Source organism: Nerophis lumbriciformis, linkage group LG15 (assembly GCF_033978685.3).
Source record: "Nerophis lumbriciformis linkage group LG15, RoL_Nlum_v2.1, whole genome shotgun sequence".
In the NCBI taxonomy this organism is placed as follows: Eukaryota; Metazoa; Chordata; class Actinopteri; order Syngnathiformes; family Syngnathidae; genus Nerophis; species Nerophis lumbriciformis.
The window spans coordinates 14438034-14459424 of record NC_084562.2 but is presented as its reverse complement, the minus strand read 5'-3'; the positions used below and the strand labels follow the sequence as shown (position 1 = coordinate 14459424).

At 37.5% G+C, this 21391-nt stretch overlaps 1 protein-coding gene across 1 annotated transcript in view; it reads left to right on the top strand.

Annotated features, from left to right (window-relative positions):
• LOC133615922 (excitatory amino acid transporter 2-like) overlaps positions 1–21391 on the top strand; it is a 73345-nt gene that overhangs the window by 21796 nt on the left and 30158 nt on the right. The window contains exon 2 of the mRNA XM_061974806.2: positions 17961–18091. The gene's annotated coding sequence lies outside the window, so the exon portion shown is untranslated. The remainder of the gene's footprint in view (positions 1–17960; positions 18092–21391) is intronic.

The window sequence follows — 21391 nt, the reverse complement described above, 5'->3', positions numbered from 1 at the left end:
AACGTTTGACAGCATCTTACAATTTGACACCAGCAGATGTCCTGTAATCGTGATTCCAACTTGGTAGATGTCTTCAACGTCCTTGACTGACATAGTCGCCAGGCACGCTGCACTCCGCTTCTCCCAAGAGTCCGTCGTGTGTCTAGCAACTACCGTTCCATCACAACAGGCAGAAACCCGAGTTTCTCGTCGAGAAGACCTTGTCAATTTTGTTGACAGGGCAGATGATCAATTTAATTGTTTAGGTTTTGGAAAGCAGGGCAAAGAGAGGCTCCAAGAAAATTGAGACAGGACGAGACAAAGAAGCAAGCAGGACAGATAAGAGAGAGGGAGGGAAATGTGTCCGCCTTTGATGAGAGCCAGAGAGTGTTAGTACAAGTGAGATGCATGATTTATAAGCGTGCATTAACTTTTTAAAACTCAATGCGATACTGCAGCAACAGAAGAAGCTCAAGTAGTAGCCGAAGGAACAACATTGTGACCTGTCATGTCACAGAAGTAGTTCCTCGGTGTTCACTCTTACAATAACAATGTCGCTATAGCCGAGTTAATATGCAAGTCACGGCATATTATTAATACCGTCCATTCGTTTTAGCACAAAACATGCATCAAATAACATTTTGGTTTGATAAAAAATAGTCTGAATAATTAAATAATAATTTTACATAAATACATTCTGCTTAGTGCCCCAATTTAGCCTGTTTCCCAAAAACAGAATTAATGAAATAGAGAGAATGCATTGGTGAAAAAATATTTTCTATCATAGAGATCCAGCTTTTCAAGCAGTCTTTGTCTTCTTGTACACACTAAAAGCTTAGTAGATAATCTAAACTCATAAAAGTTCAGCTAGAGTATGTTCCAAAGCTGCAAGAGTCAAGTGTTACTTCCATTTAAGTTTCATCTGGAATGTACATGTAAATTATCACTTCAACTTCATGTCGTTTAATTTTTTATTTTATTTTTATTTTATTTTATTTTTCTCCGATACAATGGTGCTTTTAAATCTGTGGTATGTCTAAAACTTCAGTAAGGGTAGGCAGTAGGGATGTCAGAAAAAAAAAAGAAAATATTTTCGAATTAATTGCGTTACTTATTTGTAGAGATTTTTAATCGACTCAAAAAAATCGAAAATAGATTTTTTTTTAAATATATTATTATTACTTCTCTTGTTGCCTTTTTTTGTATTTGACTTTATTAAATGTTTGGGTTGAATTTTATTAAACACAACCAGTTTTCTTTTAAGTTATAAAAAAATGTATCAGAGCTGTGTGTGGCAAGGCAAGGCAAGGCAACTTTATTTATACAGCACGTTTACAACAATGTTAAAATTAGACCAAAAGTGCTTTACAGATTAAAAAGCATAGGGCTAAAAAAAAAAAAATAATAATAAGTTAGCTGACTTTTACTAACTTGTATTTCCGATTACGGAAACTATTGAACACAAAAATCGTTAGCAAAAAAAATCCATAAATTACCAGCACCGTTTTATAAGCCGCAGGGTTCAAAGCGTGGGAAAAAACGAGCGCCCCATTGTCCGGAATTTACGGTACTTACAGCATGTATATAAAATGGAGATTGGATGTTTTCAAAGCTCTTTATTGGCAGAATAGAGTGAATGCAATTACATGCATTGTTAGCTGACTTTTGCTAACTTTAATTTACGATTACAAAAACTATTAAACACAAAAATTGTTACGGAAGAAAAATCTATAAATTACCAGCACCGTTTTATAAGCCGCAGGGTTCAAAGCGTGGGAAAAAAAACGAGCGCCCCATTGTTCGGAACGTACGGTACTTACAGCATGTATATAACTTTGAGATTGGATGTTTTTACAGCTCTTTATTGGCAGAATAGAGTGAATCCAAATACATGCATTGTTAGCTGACTTTTGCTAACTTTTATTTACGATTACGGAAGCTATTGAACACAAAAATCGTTAGTGAAGAAAAATCCATAAATTACCAGCACCGTTTTATAAGCTGCAGGGTTCAAAGCGTGGGAAAAAACGAGCGCCCCATTGTTCGGAACGTACGGCACTTACAGCATGTATATAACTTGGAGATTGGATGTTTTTAGAGCTCTTTATTGGCGGAATAGAGTGAATACAATTACATGCAATTATAGCTGACTTTTGCTAACTTTTATTTACGATTTAGAATGCATGATAAATGAAAGGCATACTTGATCTTGTCTTACATAAGGATTGTGAATGATTAACAAAATTGCACACACACAAAAAGTGCAGTTCCCTTTTAAACCTGTCATCTCACCTCATGAATCGTCACATCTGCCTAATTTGTTTGCTACGATTTGTTTGTCGTCTTACAAACTTCCCAACACCGAGGGCTGCGAGTGAAGTTAAGAATCGACATGAAACAGGTGTTTGACACAAGGAAGTACCTTACTTACTACAGCTGCAGCGCTGTTCCCCGAGTGTGTCTGATCCATCTCTGTGTGTGCCGGATTAGGATGGCTCAGGACAGATTAGTTAATTATAGACACCTGCTGTCTAAGCGTGGCGCGTGTTGTCAGGTGTTGCAGCACGAGGCCGGCTTGTTGTGGAGTGCGCAGGGAGAAGGCGGAGCGAGGTGTGAAGAAGATGCATGGACAAATGTTTGGCCATGTGCTCTCGGCTCGACAATATATATATATATATTTTTTTTTCCAATTTCTGATCTTCCATCACTGGTCAATCACTACATGAATGTATAAATGTTGAGAAACAGTTACACAAATAACCCCAGGCGTCAAAATATTCTTGATGTTTCACCACATATTTCTAGCCCTGTTTCGCACTCAATATTTGAGAAAAGCGGCGTGATCTTTGCGATTAAATGTGACGTGCTGTTAGGGACATTATTCAGAATTACCTCTTATACACACTACTGAAATGCTCTCACATAAACTACTGAAATGTTTTTATCTCGCACACACTACTGAAACACTCTCACAAACACTACTGAAACAATGTTATACACACGACTGAAACACTCTTGTACACACTACTGAAACTATTGAAACACTGTTATACACACTGCTGAAACACTGTTATACACACTACTGAAATGCTCTCACATAAACAACTGAAATGTTTTCTCTCACACACTACTGAAACACTCTCATACACACTACTGAAACACTGTTATACACACTACTGAAATGCTCTCACATAGACAACTGAAATGTTTTCCTCTCACACACACTACTGAAACACTCTCGTGCACACTACTGAAACGCTCTCACATAAACAACTGAAATGTTTTTCTCTCACACACTACTGAAAAACTCTCATACACACTACTGAAACACTCCTATACACGCTACTGAAACACTTGCATACACACTACTGAAATGCTCTCACATAAACAACTGACATTTTTTTTCTCTCAAGCACACTACTGAAACACTCTCATAAACACTACTGAAACGCTCTTATACACACACTTATACACATACTGAAATGCTCTCACATAAACAACAGACATGTGTTTCTCTCACACAAACAACTGAAACACTCTCATACACACTACTGAAACACTTCTATACACACTACTGAAACACTTTTATACACACTACTGAAATGCTCTCACATAAACAACTGAAATGTTTTTCTCTCACACACTACTGAAACACTCCTATACACACTATTGAAACACTTTTATACACACTAATGAAATGCTCTCACATAAACAACTGAAATGTTTTTCTCTCACACACACTACTGCAACACTCTCATACACACTACTGAAACTCTGTTATACACACTACTGAAACACTCTTATACACACTACTGAAATGCTCTCACATAAACAACTGAAATATTTTTTCTCTCACACACACTACTGAAACACTCTCATACACAATACTGAAACACTCTTATACACACTACTGAAACACTCTCATACACACTACTAAAGCCTGCACTGACTGATTTCCGGAAAACAAAAGGAAGAAGCTTGGCTGGCTGTTAGCTTATCATTTTTACCGCGGTAAAAAGTGAAAAAGGTGCATACTTCATACAACAACTCACGATTCGATTCCGAAAATTAAGGGGACGATTCCATTCAGAATCGATTCTCAATTTGAGACGATTCTTAATTCAAACTAATAATTAAACTTTTTCAAAACAGTTCACAGGTTACAAAAGCTCATGTTGGTGAAAATGACCGAAGATACATTTTTGAAAATTATGTATCGATTTAGAATCTGACTGAAAAAGACTCGTCATTCCCATGTGAATTGATTGCTCATACATACATATAGATAAGTGGATCAATTTGAGCCGATTTCCACCTTATGACTAAAGTGAGCCAACACCTAATTACCAATTTCCTCGATAAAAAACTAGGGATGTGAACTTTACAACAACTTACGATTAAGTTTAATTCCAATTATTGGGCTTACGATTCTCACAATTCTCGATTCCAACCGATTCTCACAATTTATTACTTGGTGCAGGAGGAAAGGGATTCATATGGCCCCGTTCGTCGCGGTTTACCTGATACAAAAGTGACACAAAGTTACAAACACCACTTTAGAGAAGTGTTGTCTCGATACCAATATTTTAGTACCGGTACTGGTACCAACATGTATTTTGATACCTTTCGGTACTTTTCTAAATAAGGGACACCACAAAAAATTGCATTATTGGCTTTATTTGAACAAAAAATCTTAGTATACATTAAACATATGTTTCTTATTGTAATTATGTCCTTAAATAAAATAATGAACATAGTAGACAACTTGTCTTTTATTAGTAAGTAAGCAAACAAAGGGTCCTAATTTGTCTGCTGACGTATGCAGTAACATATTGTCATTTATCATTCTATCTGTAAAAATTAATTATTAATCTACTTGTTCATTTACTGTTAATATCTGGTTATTTCCCGTTTCAACATGTTCTATCTACACTTCTAATAAAATTTAATAATCACTTATTTTTCTGTTGTTAAATTTGTAGCATTAGTTTTGGAGGATACCACAAACTTAGGTATCAATCCGATACCAAGTAGTTACAGGATCATACATTGGTCATATTCAAAGTCCTCATGTGTCCAGGGACATATTTCCTGAGTTTATAGGAAAAAAGATTTTGTGACGATAAAAAATATCGATGTAATCATAGAAGCATTGACTAGATACACTATTGTACTTGGTATCATTACAGTGGATGTCAGGTGTAGATCCACCCATGGCATTTGTTTACATTCAGGGTGCTAGTTTGCTGTTAGCGGTTAGCTATCGTATCATCCTACGTTGTGTAGTGAAGCATGTTTAGCTATTCCTCGTCCTGCAGGGATGATACTTGAAAGAAACGTACTTTATTTGTTGCCATTGAGGCGAGGATTAGTGATTTAGAAGTAGCTAAAACACTGCCGACTGCGAATGGACGTTCGCCTTTTAGCTAGCTAGCCATGTCTTAAAGCACCTCTTCCTGAGGGTGTTTCAGTGTTATAACTTCACCTTTATCGTTAGTTTTTAAGCCAAAATACGTCCGTTCTCCCTTTTCTGCTTGTAAGTACTCCGTGACTGTGCGCTGCCGAACATGCTCCTCTGCTTGTAAAACCAGCAATGTATTGACATGACGACGACGCGCCGTCATGCCCGGGAACCGGTACTTTTCAAACAAAGTATAGTACTAGAGATGTCCGATATTATCGGCCGATAAATGCATTAAAATGTAATATCGGAAATTATCGGTATCAAATTTTTTATTATCGGTATCGGTTTTTTTTGTCAGTTTTTTTTTTCTTTCTTTTTTTTAATTAAATCAACATAAAAAAACACAAGATACACTTACAATTAGTGCACCAACCCAAAAAACCTTCCTCCCCCATTTCCTCATTCACACTCATTCACACAAAAGGGTTGTTTCTTTCTGTTATTAATATTCTGGTTCCTACATTATATATCAATACAGTCTGCAAGGGATACAGTCCGTAAGCACACATGATTGTGCGTGCTGCTGGTCCACTAATAGTACTAACCTTTAACAGTTAATTTGACTCATTTTCATTAATTACTAGTTTCTATGTAACTGTTTTTATATTGTTTTACTTTCTTTTTTATTCAAGAAAATGTTTTTAATTTATTTATCTTATTTTATTTTATTATTATTTTTTTTAAAAGTACCTTATCTTCACCATACCTGGTTGTCCAAATTAGGCATAATAATGTGTTAATTCCACGACTGTATATATCGGTAATTAAAGAGCTGGACAATATCGGAATATCGGATATCGGCAAAAAGCCATTATCGGACATCCCTATATAGTACCGTTTTTGATTCATTAGTACCGCGATACTATACAAGTACCGGTATACCGTACAACCCTACTTTAGAGTGTTGAATATCTTAAAATGTGTTTCGTGGCAATTCCAACTTTAACCACAGCTTTGTACAGTGGCACTTTCCATCATTTTCAGCAGACTGCATTGCAAAATGATTACGCCACACGCCCTTCCTCTCGTACAAGATCCTCCCAGAAATAATGTCATATAAATCCTTGCCCTTCTGTGTATCAATTTGTAACGAAAATGTATTTGGCTGCTGACTTATGCGTATATAAAAAAAACGCTTCTTTGAACATTTTAATCAATTCAGAATCCCAACAATAATCGTGATTCGGATGTAAAAAAAAAATGTTCCAGCACTTTTCTGAAAAACAGTACCGTGGGAATGCTTTTTTTTGTGTTTGTTCTTCTCAAAAAGTATGCTTAGTTAAGAAGATATAAGCAAACAAATTATGATTTATTATTTACCTAACGAGCCAACAGCTAAATAAACTCTTGATTAGAGATGTCCGATTATATCGGCCTGCCAATATTATCGGCTGATAAATGGGTTAAAATGTAATATTGGAAATTATAGGTATCGTTTTTTTTATTATCACTATCGTTTCTTTTATTTTTTTATTTTTTTTTAAACTAAATCAACATAGAAAAACACAAGATACACTTACAATTAGTGCACCAACCCAAAAAACCTCCTTCCCCCATTTACACTCATTCACACAAAAGTGTTGTTTCTTTCTGTTATTAATATTCTGGTTCCTACATTATATATCAATACAGTCTGCAAGGGATACTGTTGTGTTTGGACTAAGGGGAGGTGACGGCAAACAGACACCAGGGGGCAGTATATACAATTATTTATTATATATAAATATATATAGTCAACATATATATATATATATATATATATGATAATAAACAATACTACTAAACTAAGGAAATGGAGTGTGAACTAGAATACAAGAGTGTGTGGTGTAAGACTATGTGTGTAGTTAACTGAAGTGAGTGTTACCAACGTGTTGAACGAGATACGAGGAAGTGCATGAGGCAGGCAGGTTATCCGGGGCGAGAGATAGGCGTCGGAATCCAGGGGCGAGCAAGAGGTCGAGGAACGAAGGAAGCAGTCAGAGTCCAGAGGGAGATCCAGGGGAAAATGAGACGCACAGCTCACTTTCCAGGCGACGGAGGATACTGCGGGGACACGGGAGAAGACAAGGGACAAATCAAGGCACGGAGAGGAAACACGAATATAGCATAAAGCTTGTTGCTTACGGTACACCATGAGAAAGCTAAGTTCCCGCGCCGATCCTAGGGTCCACTGGTCTTTTAACCAGCTCGCCCTCATCAGTTCCAGGTGTGAAGATTGCCAGCGAGTGATTGCAGCTGGTGGCTGCTGCAGGGCGGGGACGTGCGCGGCGCGTCCCTGGATGTGCGCACCCGTGGGCGTGTCCCGAGGTGCGCACAGACGGATGAGCGGCGTTGGCAGGAGCCTGAACCGTAACAGATACAGTCCGTAAGCACACATGATTGTGCGTGCTGCTGGTCCACTAATAGTACTAACCTTTAACAGTTAATTTGACTAGATTTCATTAATTACTAGTTTCTATGTAACTGTTTTTATATTGTTTTACTTTCTTTTTTATTCAAGAAAATGTTTTTAATTGATCTATCTTATTTTATTTTATTTTTTATTTTTTAAAGTACCTTATCTTCACCATACCTGGTTGTCCAAATTAGGCATAATAATGTGTTAATTCCACGACTGTATTCATTGGTTGATATCGGTATCGGTTGATATCGGTATCTGTAATTAAAGAGTTGGACAATATCGGATATCGGCAAAAAGCCATTATCGGACATCCCTACTCTTGATCTTTTTTTAATTTCTAAATACCCTGCCAGAGTCGTCGTGTATGGCCAACTATACCACAGGCGCCATGTTTGCTACCAAGAATGTGTACATGCAATTGCTGTTGTTTTGTTGTTAGTTTTCTTGATGAAATCAACCAAAATAATATGTCTGCATATAGTTCTAAACATACTCCAGCTCAGAAACTTACAATAAAACACGCTTTTATTCCAGGAAAATATAATTTTGCGGCCGCATTTGACGCACTCTGCTGCTACTTTCCTGCAGTGTTCCGTGACCAACAAGCACTCTAACGTGAAAAAAAATACACAGAACGACCAAAAAAAAAGACTTATTACCCTCATTTTGCCCATTAGCTTTGGACGACCAATCGCAGAAAAATTATGACCTTTGTGTGAAGTATATCAATGTATTTGTAATCACTGTATGTATCACTCATTATGTATTATTATAATTATAACTGGTCTTTCTGTTTTGTACCATGCTAAGTGAATAAGTGTACTTTTGTAGTTATTTCCCATATATCTGCACAATAACAAGAATCTCAGATAACACTGGCGAGCAGTAAAGAATATGGAGTGGTTTTTGGTCCAGAACATCCATCCATCCATTATGGATCAGCTCAAAGTTGGTAGCAGTCATGGCATCCTGTCGCCACATGGGTGCCTATCGACCAATCATTGAGGAGATCGCTTGAATACGAGTTGACTACACTCTCTTTGCACAGACAAAAAAAATACAAGAGATGCAACATTGTGTAAAACAAGTCCATTGCAGGTACTATTTCAAGCTTGCGCCTCTTGTATTTGTTTAAAGCAATGGGAATATTTGAAAAAAATAAAAAAACATTTTATATGAAATCAATAACTATATATACAAACCCCGTTTCAATATGAGTTGGGAAATTGTGTTAGATGTAAATATAAACGGAATACAATGATTTGCAAATCCTTTTCAACCCATATTCAGTTGAATATGCTACAAAGACAACATATTTGATGTTCAAATTGATAAACACTTTTTTTTTTTTGCAAATAATCATTAACTTTAGAATTTGATGCCAGCAACACGTGACAAAGAAGTTGGGAAAGGTGGCAATAAATACTGATAAAGTTGAGGAATGCTCATCAAACACTTATTTGGAACATCCCACAGGTGAACAGGCTAATTGGGAACAGGTGGGTGCCATGATTGGTATAAAAGTAGATTCCATGAAATGCTCAGTCATTCACGAACAAGGACGGGGTGAGGGTCACCACTTTGTCAACAAATACATGAGCAAATTGTTGAACAGTTTAAGAAAAATCTTTCTCAACCAGCTATTGCAAGGAATTTAGGGATTTCACCATCTACGGTCTGTAATATCATCAAAGGGTTAAATAAATAAATGATAAATGGGTTGTACTTGTATATCGCTTTTCTACCTTCAAGGTACTCAAAGCACTTTGACACTACTTCCACATTTACCCATTCACACACACATTCACACACTGATGGAGGGAGCTGCCATGCAAGGCGCTAACCAGCACCCATCAGGAGCAAGGGTGAAGTGTCTTGCTCAGGACACAACGGACATGACAAGGTTGGTACTAGGTGGGGATTGAACCAGGGACCCTCGGGTCGCGCACGGCCATTCTTCCACTGCGCCACGCCGTTCAAATAATCTGGAGAAATCACTGCACATAAGCAGCTAAGCCTGTGACCTCCGATCCCTCAGGCTGTACTGCATCAACAAGCGACATCAGTGTGTAAAGGATATCACCACATGGGGTAAGGAAGACTTCAGAAACCTACTGTCAGTAATTACAGTTGGTCGCTACATTTGTAAGTGCAAGTTAAAACTCTCCTATGCAAGGCGAAAACCGTTTATGAACAACACCCAGAAATGCCGTCGGCTTCGCTGGGCCTGAGCTCATCTAAGATGGACTGATACAAAGTGGAAACGTGTTCTGTCCTCTGACGAGTCCACATTTCAAATTGTTTTTGGAAACTGTCGATGTTGTGTCCTCTGGACCAAAGAGGAAAAGAACCATCCGGATTGTTATAGGCGCAAAGTTGAAAAGCCAGCATCTGTGATGGTATGGGGGTGTATTAGTGCCCAATACATGGGTAACTTACACATTTGTGAAGGCACCATTAATGCTGAAAAGTACATACAGGTTTTGGAGCAACTTATGTTGCCATCCAAGCAATGTTACCATGGACGCCCCTGCTTATTTCAGCAAGACAATGCCAAGCCCCGTTTTATGTCAACGTGGCTTCATAGTAAAAGAGTGCGGGTACTAGACTGGCCTGCCTGTAGTCCAGACCTGTCTCCCATTGAAAATGTGTGGCGCATTATGAAGCCTAAAATACCACAACGGAGACCCCCGGACTGTTGAACAACTTAAGCTGTACATCAAGCAAGAATGGGAAAGAATTCCACCTGAGAAGCTTAAAAAATGTGTCTCCTCAGTTCCCAAACGTTTACTGAGTGTTGTTAAAAGGAAAGGCCATGTAACACAGTGGTGAACATGCCCTTTCCCAACTACTTTGGCACGTGTTGCAGCCATGAAATTCTAAGTTAATTATTATTTGCAAAAAAAAAAAAGAAGTTTATGAGTTTGAACATCAAATATCTTGTCTTTGTAGAGGATTCAACTGAATATGGGTTGAAAAGGATTTGCAAATCATTGTATTCCGTTTATATTTACATCTAGCACAATGTCCCAACTCATATGGAAACGGGGTTTGTAATATTAATATAGTTTAGTACACAGTATATTGTACCACACTAATCTCACTTTGAGCTTCTTGCTGTCGCTAGGGTCTTCAATGCTTTGCTCAAAGGCACCTCAGCAGTAGTTAAGAAATGGTACATCAGAATACAGTATTGTAGTAATGGTGTAGTTGTGATGCCACCAATTGAATTGGTTCTGTAAACGACAATACTCGTACCTCAAATCGATATTCCTCATTGAAATACATTGAAATTCAATGTTTCCATTCTGGAACCCCTAAACATTTCAACATGTAACATACTTCTAAATAACATAAACAAATTATGAATATTGTATCAAAAGCAATTCAATATAACAGGGACTGTCAACAAAAATCGACTTCCAGATTAATCGCAATTCTTATTTGTGACAATTCTTAATTGATTTGAAAAAATACTAAATAATTTTAAAATGTTTGTGTATTTATTCATTTATTTTCAATCTGTCCTGTCCAGCCACTCAGACAAATCATATTGTTGATGTAGATGATCACATATGCGATACAGACTTACTTTAGAAAATATACATCTTGGATACTTCTCTTGTTGCTTTATTCGTATTTGACTTTATTAAATGTTTGGGAAGCATTTTATCAAACAAAACACGTTTTCTTTTAAGAATTTTCCAGACTATAAGGCACACTGAAAATCATTTCTTCCCCCTCAAAACTCAACAGTGCGCCTTATAACCCGGTGCGTCTAATGTACCGAATAATTCAAATTTTGCTTACCGACCTCGAAACAATTTTATTTGGTCTACGGTGTGATGATAAGTGTGACCAGTAGATGGCAGTGAAACATAAGAGATAAGTGTCGGCAGCACGATGATGGCAATATGACTCAAGTAAACAACAACATCATTTCATATGTTCCATTGAAAATATAGAACATTATACACGGTTCTAAAAAAAATCTATCAAAAAGTTTTAGTACGACTTTGGTAAGCTATCAAGCCGCACCGCTTGATGTGCTTCAACATACGAGTATTATTATGGTGTGTGTATAAGGTAGGACATATTATATGGCGTTTTGTTTCGCAATATTATTCAGAAGCAACTTTTCTTACCTTCTGGTACCTGCTGATCTGTATTTGGGATCTGCATGAATCCTGAAAAATTACACGCGCCTTTGTAGTCCATGCCAACACCGTAGTCGATAAGCTCCTTCTTTTTCTCTATCTTCTTGTTATGGGACATTCATCCTCCGCTGTTGCCATATCTAATATAAAGTAGTGTAAAGTTCTTACTTATATCTGTCAGTAAACTCTCCATGAAAGGGCTAAAACATACCGGTGTAGTGAATTTACATTATTCACCCAAGGAACTTTAGTTATTCGAGAGTTCCGGTCGGAACTGTAGTTGTTTTTAGTATATTCTGTTGCATTGTTTTCAAATAATATTTCTTATCTAAAAGTTTATTATTCTTTTTAAAAGGCATGTTACATATGTTTTGGGGCGGGGCAAAAGGAATTTCAATTCATTTCAATGGGAAACGTTGGTTTGGGATACAAGTGTCTTGAGTTAAGAGCTCCACTACTACTATAGTTGTTGTTTTTTACTGTGTTGACTTTGTTGTGTTGTACATAAAACTAATTATTGAATAATTTGTTTCCACACAATATTACTTAAAAATATGTATTTAATCCCTTCAAGCCACATTGAAGACTTATCAAACAGACCTCATAAAGCCCGCATATTATTTATCTACTGTTATTATACTACTTGAACAGTATGCAGGGACTGCGGGAATGACTTCATAGCTCTACCACCAATACTATGTCATGTTTTTCTCACCTGATGCTGGACTTTTGTACTAATGTATCATTGTGGCTCAGCAATAATGATCATTTTCATGCACGACTGCACAGTTTAATCACAGATAATCAATTGGACATTGATATGAAGGACTGCCACCATATTCAAATGCTTCAGTAACATCACACACACACACAGGCCATAATCAAATTCATTGGCAAATAATTTGTACAGAACATGAGCAGAAACACGCTGCCATGACAACGCCGTTGCTTAAAATTGGCCTGGATTCCATTTCAGTGAGGACAATGTCACTAAGGCCACATTTTAAAAAGGCAATAACTAATGCAAACTTTGCAAACTATGAACATGATTTTAAACATTTCCGGTAAAGGACGAATACTACTGGAACATCATTAAATCCTACATTATTAACAGGGTTAGGGTCAAATCAGATCTGCTTTTTCCTACGTATGGAAACAATGTTAAGTATGTGACGCACCATATTGTAATTGTATGCATAACCATAACAAAGTCAAAACTCACTGTGTCGCCTGCAATTAAAAGGAAAAAAAAAAAGATATAACAAATCAATAATAAATAAACAACTACAATTGTAACTAAATTAGAGGCTGTATATTTTATCAGAAATAATAAACAATTATTTATGTTTAACCCACTTGGGACATTAAATTGTAATTATTCTTAAAGCCAAACAGGACCTCAAATTCCTTAGGATTTTAAAGCGCATAAAAATATGTTGAATTTCCTTTTTTTTTTTTTTTATCAAATTTCCTAATGTACTTTAGTCCTAAACAAAACACACCCACACACATACACACTCACGCACATGTTTATGTAAATATATATATATATATATATATATATATACTGTATATTTATACACGCACAGTATATATATATATATATATATATATATATATATATTTTTACATAAACATGTGCGTGAGTGTGTATGTGTTTATACACACACAGTATATACTAGGGATGCGCGGTTTGCGGGCACAACCGCGGAGTCCGCGGATTATCCGCGGATCGGGCGGATGAAAATAAAAAAAATTAGATTTTATCCACGGGTCGGGTCGGGTCGGGTGGTTGAAATAAAAAAAAATTAGATTTTAAATAGATTCAGGCGGGTGGCAGTTAAACCAATTCGGAAATATATATACATAGTTAAATGTTGTTACCCACATACGAAAAACAAGCAGGCACCTGCTGCATATGCCACAACAGAAGAAAAAAAAAAAAAGAGATGGACACTTTTACGGAGCGGAGAAGGGACGCCTCGCCGGGGTCCGGGACCGAGGCCCCTTCCCCCGAGAGGGCCCCACCGGGAGCCGTAGCTGAGGCGATCCGCGAGAAGGGCCCGACGCACGTCCAGGGTCACCACCGCGCCCACCGCACCGACACCCCGCCTCGTCCGCTTTTGCCGCGGCCGGCGTCACGCGCAGCAGGTAAGCAGCTTACCTGCCCGCCACCCCCGTGGCCGGGGGCTCGTAACAGGGGTCACTCCGCGCGCTCCGCCCGCGCAGCTTACCTGCCCGCCACCCCCATTGCCGGGGGCGCGTAACAGGGGTCACTCCGCGCGCAGTGCGCTCACGAAAGGGGTGGGGCTCACCCTGGTTGATATAGACAGCAGCTGGACGGTGGCCATGGAAGTCGGAACCCGCTAAGGAGTGTGTAACAACCCACCTGCCGAATCAACTAGCCCTGAAAATGGATGGCGCTGGAGCGTCGGGCTCATACGCGGCCGTCGCCGGCAGCGAGACGCGCTTGGAGGTGCGCTCAGCGCGGCTCCCATATGATTGCACACTGGTGTGCGTCTGGGTCATGACAGCGTGGCACGCGAATGTCTGCACTGCATTGGATCAGTCTCCTTTCTTTAACAGGCAAAAGCTTTATAACCTCACTAATGCCTTGCATCGTCTATATTAGATATATAACAACGGGCGGGTGCGCGCGGATGCGGTTCTGATCAAATGTTACATCGGGTGGATGGCGGATGGTTGACGACTTTCTGATGCGGTTGCGGATGAAACAATTGCCTATCCGCGCATCTCTAGTATATACATATATATATATATATATATATATATATATATATATATATATATATATATATATATATATATGTATATATATATATGTATATATATATATATATATATATATATATATATAATTTTTTTTTTATTGGTTTTGTTTTGTTTTTAGTTTTTATTTTTTCCCCCTGAAGAGCAGGGAAACCTCCGAAACAGGCTTGTAGGGATGACATAACCTACATGTTTTTTCATGACCTTAGTATATTCCGCTCTACCCCGGTATTGAGCACTGTATAATGGATAAACCACAGTAACCACGACTACATATATATATATATATATATATATATATATATATATATATATATATATATATATATATATATATATATATATATATGTAATCACAGATAATATATATATGTACAGTATGTGTAGATAATTTCCTATTTATCGATTATTGATTAATTATTTTACATTTTACATGTTTAACCTTTTAAAGACCCTTTAATCGGATTTTGTCACAGGTTTAAATTAGTAAAATAACTTTTATCCAAATGTATATATATATATTCTTTTTTTTTTTTTTTTTTCCCCTGAAGAGCAGGGAAACCTCCGAAACAGGCTTGTAGGGATGAAATAACCTACATGTTTTTTCATGACCATAGTATATTTCGCTCTACCCCGGTATTGAGCACTGTATAATGGATAAACCACAGTAACCTCGACTACATATATCATATATACAGTATATATATATATATATATATATATATATATATATATATATATATATATATATATATATATATATATATATTTATAATCACAGATAATATATATATATGTATGTATGTATGGATAATTTCCTATTTATCGATTATTAATTAATTATTTTAAATTTTATATGTTTAACCTTTTAAAGACCCTTTGATCGGATATTGTCACAGGTTTAAATTTGTAAAATAACTTTCATGCAAATATAAATTCATTGAAAACTGTGAGATCATTTGATCAAAAGGCCTTCATTGGGTATTTTTGTTAAGAGCTTAAGTTGACAAAGAGATTTGAGAAAAATCAATTGAATCCACAATGTTTTTATACCCTTTGACCCATATGTCAAAATTTTGAAATAATATAATTTTTGGGCATAAAAATAGACAATAAAAATTAATTGGAAATCTCATACAAAACTATACAACGTAAGGTGGCAAGAAATATTTATCTAATGAATAAGGAAAAACATGTTCTACACAAAATAAAATGAAGCAATATTCTCCACTGCTCGCTATTGTTGCCGTATCTAAGTTGTAAATAACTACAAAAGTAGACTTCATTCATTAACTGTTTTACAAAAGTTGTCAGTTAAAATAATACATAATGTTGGACATACAGAACATACAAGCTGAAATGGCATACCGTATTTTCCGGACCATAAATTGCACGGGAATATAAGGCGCACTGCCGATTATAGGGTGCATAAAATGAATCATATTATTATTTTTGTTTTCTAAATTGAAAACACTTCCTTGTGGTCTACATAACATGTAATGGTGGTTCTTTGGTCAAAATGTTGCTTTGATGATGTTTTACAGATCAACTTTAAGCCGCTTTCTGACAGTCGCTTCCGGATGGGCCGTTTTGTGGGCGGTCTTATTTATGTGAGCGGAAGAAGTGTCAAAAGATGGCGCTAACTGTTAATTACATTCAGACTTTACTTAAATCAATAACGGAGCAGCATCTCCTCATCCGGAAACAACAACACCGGAAATGTGTCCAGTGAAAAACCGTCCGACCGGAAGTTCCTTGGGTGAATAATGTAAACTCACTACACCGGTTTGTTTTAGCACTTTCATGGCGAGTTTACTGACAGATTTAAGTAAGAACTTTTCACTACTTTATATTAGAAATGGCAACAGCAGAGGATGAATCTCCCATAACAAGAAGATAGAGAAAAAGAAGAAGATTATTGACTACGGTGTTGGCACGGACTACAAAGATGGAGGCACGCAACTTTTCAGGATTTATGCAGATCCCAAATACAGATCAGTAGGTACCAGAAGGTAAGAAAAGTTGCTTTTGCATAATATTGCGAAACAAAACGGCAGATATGTCTTACCTTATACACACACCATAACAATACTCGTATGTTGATGCACATCAAGCGGTGCGGCTTCATAGCCTACCAAAGTCGTACTAAAACCTTTTGATATATTTTTAAGCGCCGTGTGTAATGTTTTAGATTTTCAATGGAACATATAAAATGTTGGTGTTGTTTACTTGAGTCATATTGCCATCATAGTGCAGTCTACATGTATCTCTTATGTTTGACTGCCATCTACTGGTCACACTTATCATTTACACCATGTACCAAATAAAATAGTTTCGAGGTCGGTAAGCAAAACCAGGATTAATTCGTATAAGGCGCACTATCGAGTTTTGAGGAGAAAAAAGGATTTTGAGTCCGCCTTATAGTCCGGAAAATACGGTACATGTTCGAAATAAACATCTACTAACTCACACAAAAAAAACTTTACGGAAAAAATTATGTGCAATGGAATTACAAACAAAAAAATACAAATCATAGCCAAAATACCAAAAGTACTTTAGTAAATAATGTTTGACATCAGTTAATTTTATTTATTTTGTGAAAATATGGTTCATATCGAACTATGAATATCTTTTAGGTGGTTAACATTTCATTGCATACCACACAAAAAAGCCGAGTCATGTTTAGTAGGATTAATTTTTGTAGCCTATAAAAGCAAATATCGTCTGATAGAACTGATCGGAATAAGAAAATAAGGCGATTTATATTTTTATTGCTCACTTTGCCACATTTGCAGTTTGCATCATTCTCTGAGTGCTGATTGGAATACATAAATAACCCCATGTAAATACAGTAGAAACACCCAAGCTTTGAACAACCAGATATGAGTGAAAAAAAGCGCTTGTTTATCAATTTTGTCCTGGAGGGGGAAAGAAAACCCCGACTTCATGAACAAAATAAAAGCAGTGGCGAGGATTTTGTCCTCTCACTAATCTTGGCAGGTTGACTCCACCCTTCCTGTCTGCTGGCGTCCTCTCAGAGCTCCATGATAGTCACTTTACCTTGTACGCATGTCTCTGCAACTGCATCTGACAATCTCAATATATTTTGCATGCTTGAAGGGGTGAAAAAAAACCATATATATATATCTATATTTTTTTTTTATTCCAGAGGCTTTTTATTGGGATTTACCAACACACAACCCAGGTGACTTTGGCCATTTTTTCCCTAATGGACGGCGTTGCATTCACTCTTTAGTGGAAAAATACAATTTAGATTCTTCCAAGATCTCACGTTAACAGGTAAGTGCATTTGCAATACATATTTTGCATATAGTGATATTGTGATCCAGTACTTCATAGGACATTTTTTTTTTTTTTAAACATTGTTCAACAAATGTGGTTGCAAGGCCGCAATGCATCAGGTGTACTTTTTGTCTGCTATGACAGCATCTACAGCAAATTGAGTTTCTGATGCACTGGAAAGTCCTTTTTTTTAATTTTATGAGCCTTTTGCACAGCATTATAACAAAAACTATGTTACGGATTTCGCCTCTGTGTGTACTGTTGCGTTTTGGACCAGTTGTTCCCCCCAGGGAATTCAAGTCACAAGTCGCTCCCAAGCTCTTTACGACACTTAAAGCTGAGTTGAAAAACCACCAGAGACAGAATAGGTATTTTGTAATATATTGGCAAAGCTTTGCAGATATACATTTGAGACCAGTCCAGCATAGAACATTCTATCGCGCCGCCAAAATGGTCTGTCTTCCCGACCCCAAAACCCTCTCTCCTCTCTCTTCTCTCTATTCAAAACACATGCTAGTCAAAACACATTCCAAAGAATTCAAGGTTAACACACACAGTTTACTTGCAGAGAAACAGAAAGAGAATAAATGGAAAACACGAGCTGTTTTCAAATATGACTGAAAGAAAATAAGTAACACTAAAATTTGGATATATGTAAATATCTGCCTCCGACAGTACCAAAGCGGTCGGTTTTATGGCATCAAAAGACAAAAGATTCATCTGCAAATTGCAATTTGAAATCTCCTGCTGTACAGTCGTCTCAGGCACACCTCGGTGGCACCTTGACTTTTCCCGCGAATCCCCTTTTCTGTTGCATAACACAATCACCTGTGTGCTGGAGGTGTTAATGTTATCCTCTTTAAAAGACTTAAGTCTCATTAATGCTGGAGCACCGCGTATCAGAGAGGGGTGATTGACTTGGGACCTCACCTCGAACAATCTCTCTGTCATAGTGCGCAGAAAGTCGTCGATCAGGCCTGAACTCAACATATTCCTTCGCAAGACATTGATACAAACGTTGATTATACGTGCATGTCCTTTTAAAACTGACTTTGCGACAACGTTGCAAAAGAGTTGCATTTTTAAACTGAGACAATGTCAATGTCCAATGTTGGAGCCACGTCGTTGGTTGGGACATGACCAAATTTCAATGGTCAAATCAACGTCACAACCTGACATTGAATAAACGTAGTCAAAAAACATGTTTCAACATTTGATTTGTGTTGTAAAATACTGGTTGGAAAATGACCAAATTTCAATGGTCAAATCAAGGTCAGAACCCAACATTGACTAAACGTCGTCAAAAAGCATGTTGTTTCAACGTTATGTTTGAGTTACTCAACGTCAGGATCTAATTCAACAAGTTCTCAACGTTGTTTTAATGTTGTGTGCCTGCTGGGTTATAATCTTTATAAGGAGGAACATTTCCCTGTTTTTACTCTAGACCCAAACAAAGAGCATCTGTAATTTTGCATGCTGTCAGAGTCTATAATCCAGGTGTGGAAGTCAGGAAGGTCATGAGCTCTGTTACGTAACCGCAAACGTCTGTACTCTGCAGTAGATTTAAAGGACGCACTGGGGAGAGCTGATCTTTAAAGTCCCAAGAGGCTTTAAGACGCCACACCACAACACACCCAAGTTGTTGCATCAGTGGTGTGAGGAAGTAGCGTGATGAAACGTTTCGGTCAGCGGTGATTGAATATGTGTGGTTTGTAGCTATACTGCCATACATCTGAAATTGTGTGTTGAGGTACAGAAGCCACCGTTAAAGGGGAACATTATCACAATTTCAGAAGGGTTAAAACCATTAAAAATCAGTTCCCAGTGGCTTATTTTATTTTTCAAAGTTTTTTTGAAAATTTTACCCATCACGCAATATCCCTAAAAAAAGCTTCAAAGTGCCTGATTTTAACCATCGTTATATATTGGCGACTTGTCCAGGGTGTACCCCGCCTACCGCCCGATTGTAGCTGAGATAGGCTCCAGCGCCCCCCGCGACCCCAAAGGGAATAAGCGGTAGAAAATGGATGGATGGATATATATACCCGTCCATTTTCCTGTGACGTCACATAGTGATGCCAATACAAACAAACATGGCGGCAAACAGCAATGTATAGCGACATTAGCTCGGATTCAGACTCGGATTTCAGCGGCTTAAGCGATTCAACAGATTACGCATGTATTGAAACGGATGATTGTAGTGTGGAGGCAAGTAGCGAAAACGAAATTGAAGAAGAAACTGAAGCTATTGAGCCATATCGGTTTGAACCGTATGCAAGCGACACGGGAGAAAGCGAGGACGAATTCGGCGATCGCCTTCTAACCAACGATTGGTATGTGTTTGTTTGGCATTAAAGGAAACTAACAACTATGAACTAGGTTTACAGCATATGAAATACATTTGGCAACAACATGCACTTTGAGAGTGCAGACAGCCCAGTTTTCATCAATTAATATATTCTGAAGACATACCCTCATCCGCTCTCTTTTCCTGGGGGTCTGGCGGCAGATTTCTTTGACTTTATCGTTGGAAATGCATCTGCTTTGAGTGTCGCAGGATATCCACACATTCTTGCCATCTCTGTCGTAGCATAGCTTTCGTCGGTAAAGTGTGCGGAACAAACGTCCAATTTCTTGCCACTTTCGCATCTTTGGGCCACTGGTGCAACTTGAATCCGTCCCTGTTCGTGTTGTTACACCCTCCGACAACACACCGACGAGGCATGATGTCTCCAAGGTACGGAAAACAGTCGAAAAAACGAAAAATAACAGAACTGATTTGACTCGGTGTTTGAGAAAATGGCGGATTGCTTCCCGATGTGACGTCACGTTGTGACGTCATCGCTCCGAGAGCGAATAATAGAAATGCGTTTAATTCGCCAAAATTCACCCATTTAGAGTTCGGAAATCGGTTAAAAAATTATATGGTCTTTTTTCTGCAACATCAAGGCTTACATAGGTCTGGTGATAATGTTCCCCTTTAAGTCTCATCACTATTTACTAGGGGTGTCGAAATGAATGAGATTTTCAGAATGATCCCGATTCTTATTTGTAACGATTCTTAATCGAATAAAAAAAATATATATATATATATATATTGTTTTTCAGCCTGCTGTACTTTAGAAAAGAGAAGTGTGGAATATTTCTCCTGTTGCCTTATTTGTATTTGACGTTATTAAATGTTTGGGTAACATTTTATTAAACAAAACCAGTTCTCTTTTAAGTTTCTATAGAAACTGATCAGAGCTTTGTATCTATTTTTTGGAGGAATGTAGTTAATCATAGAACTAGCACCCG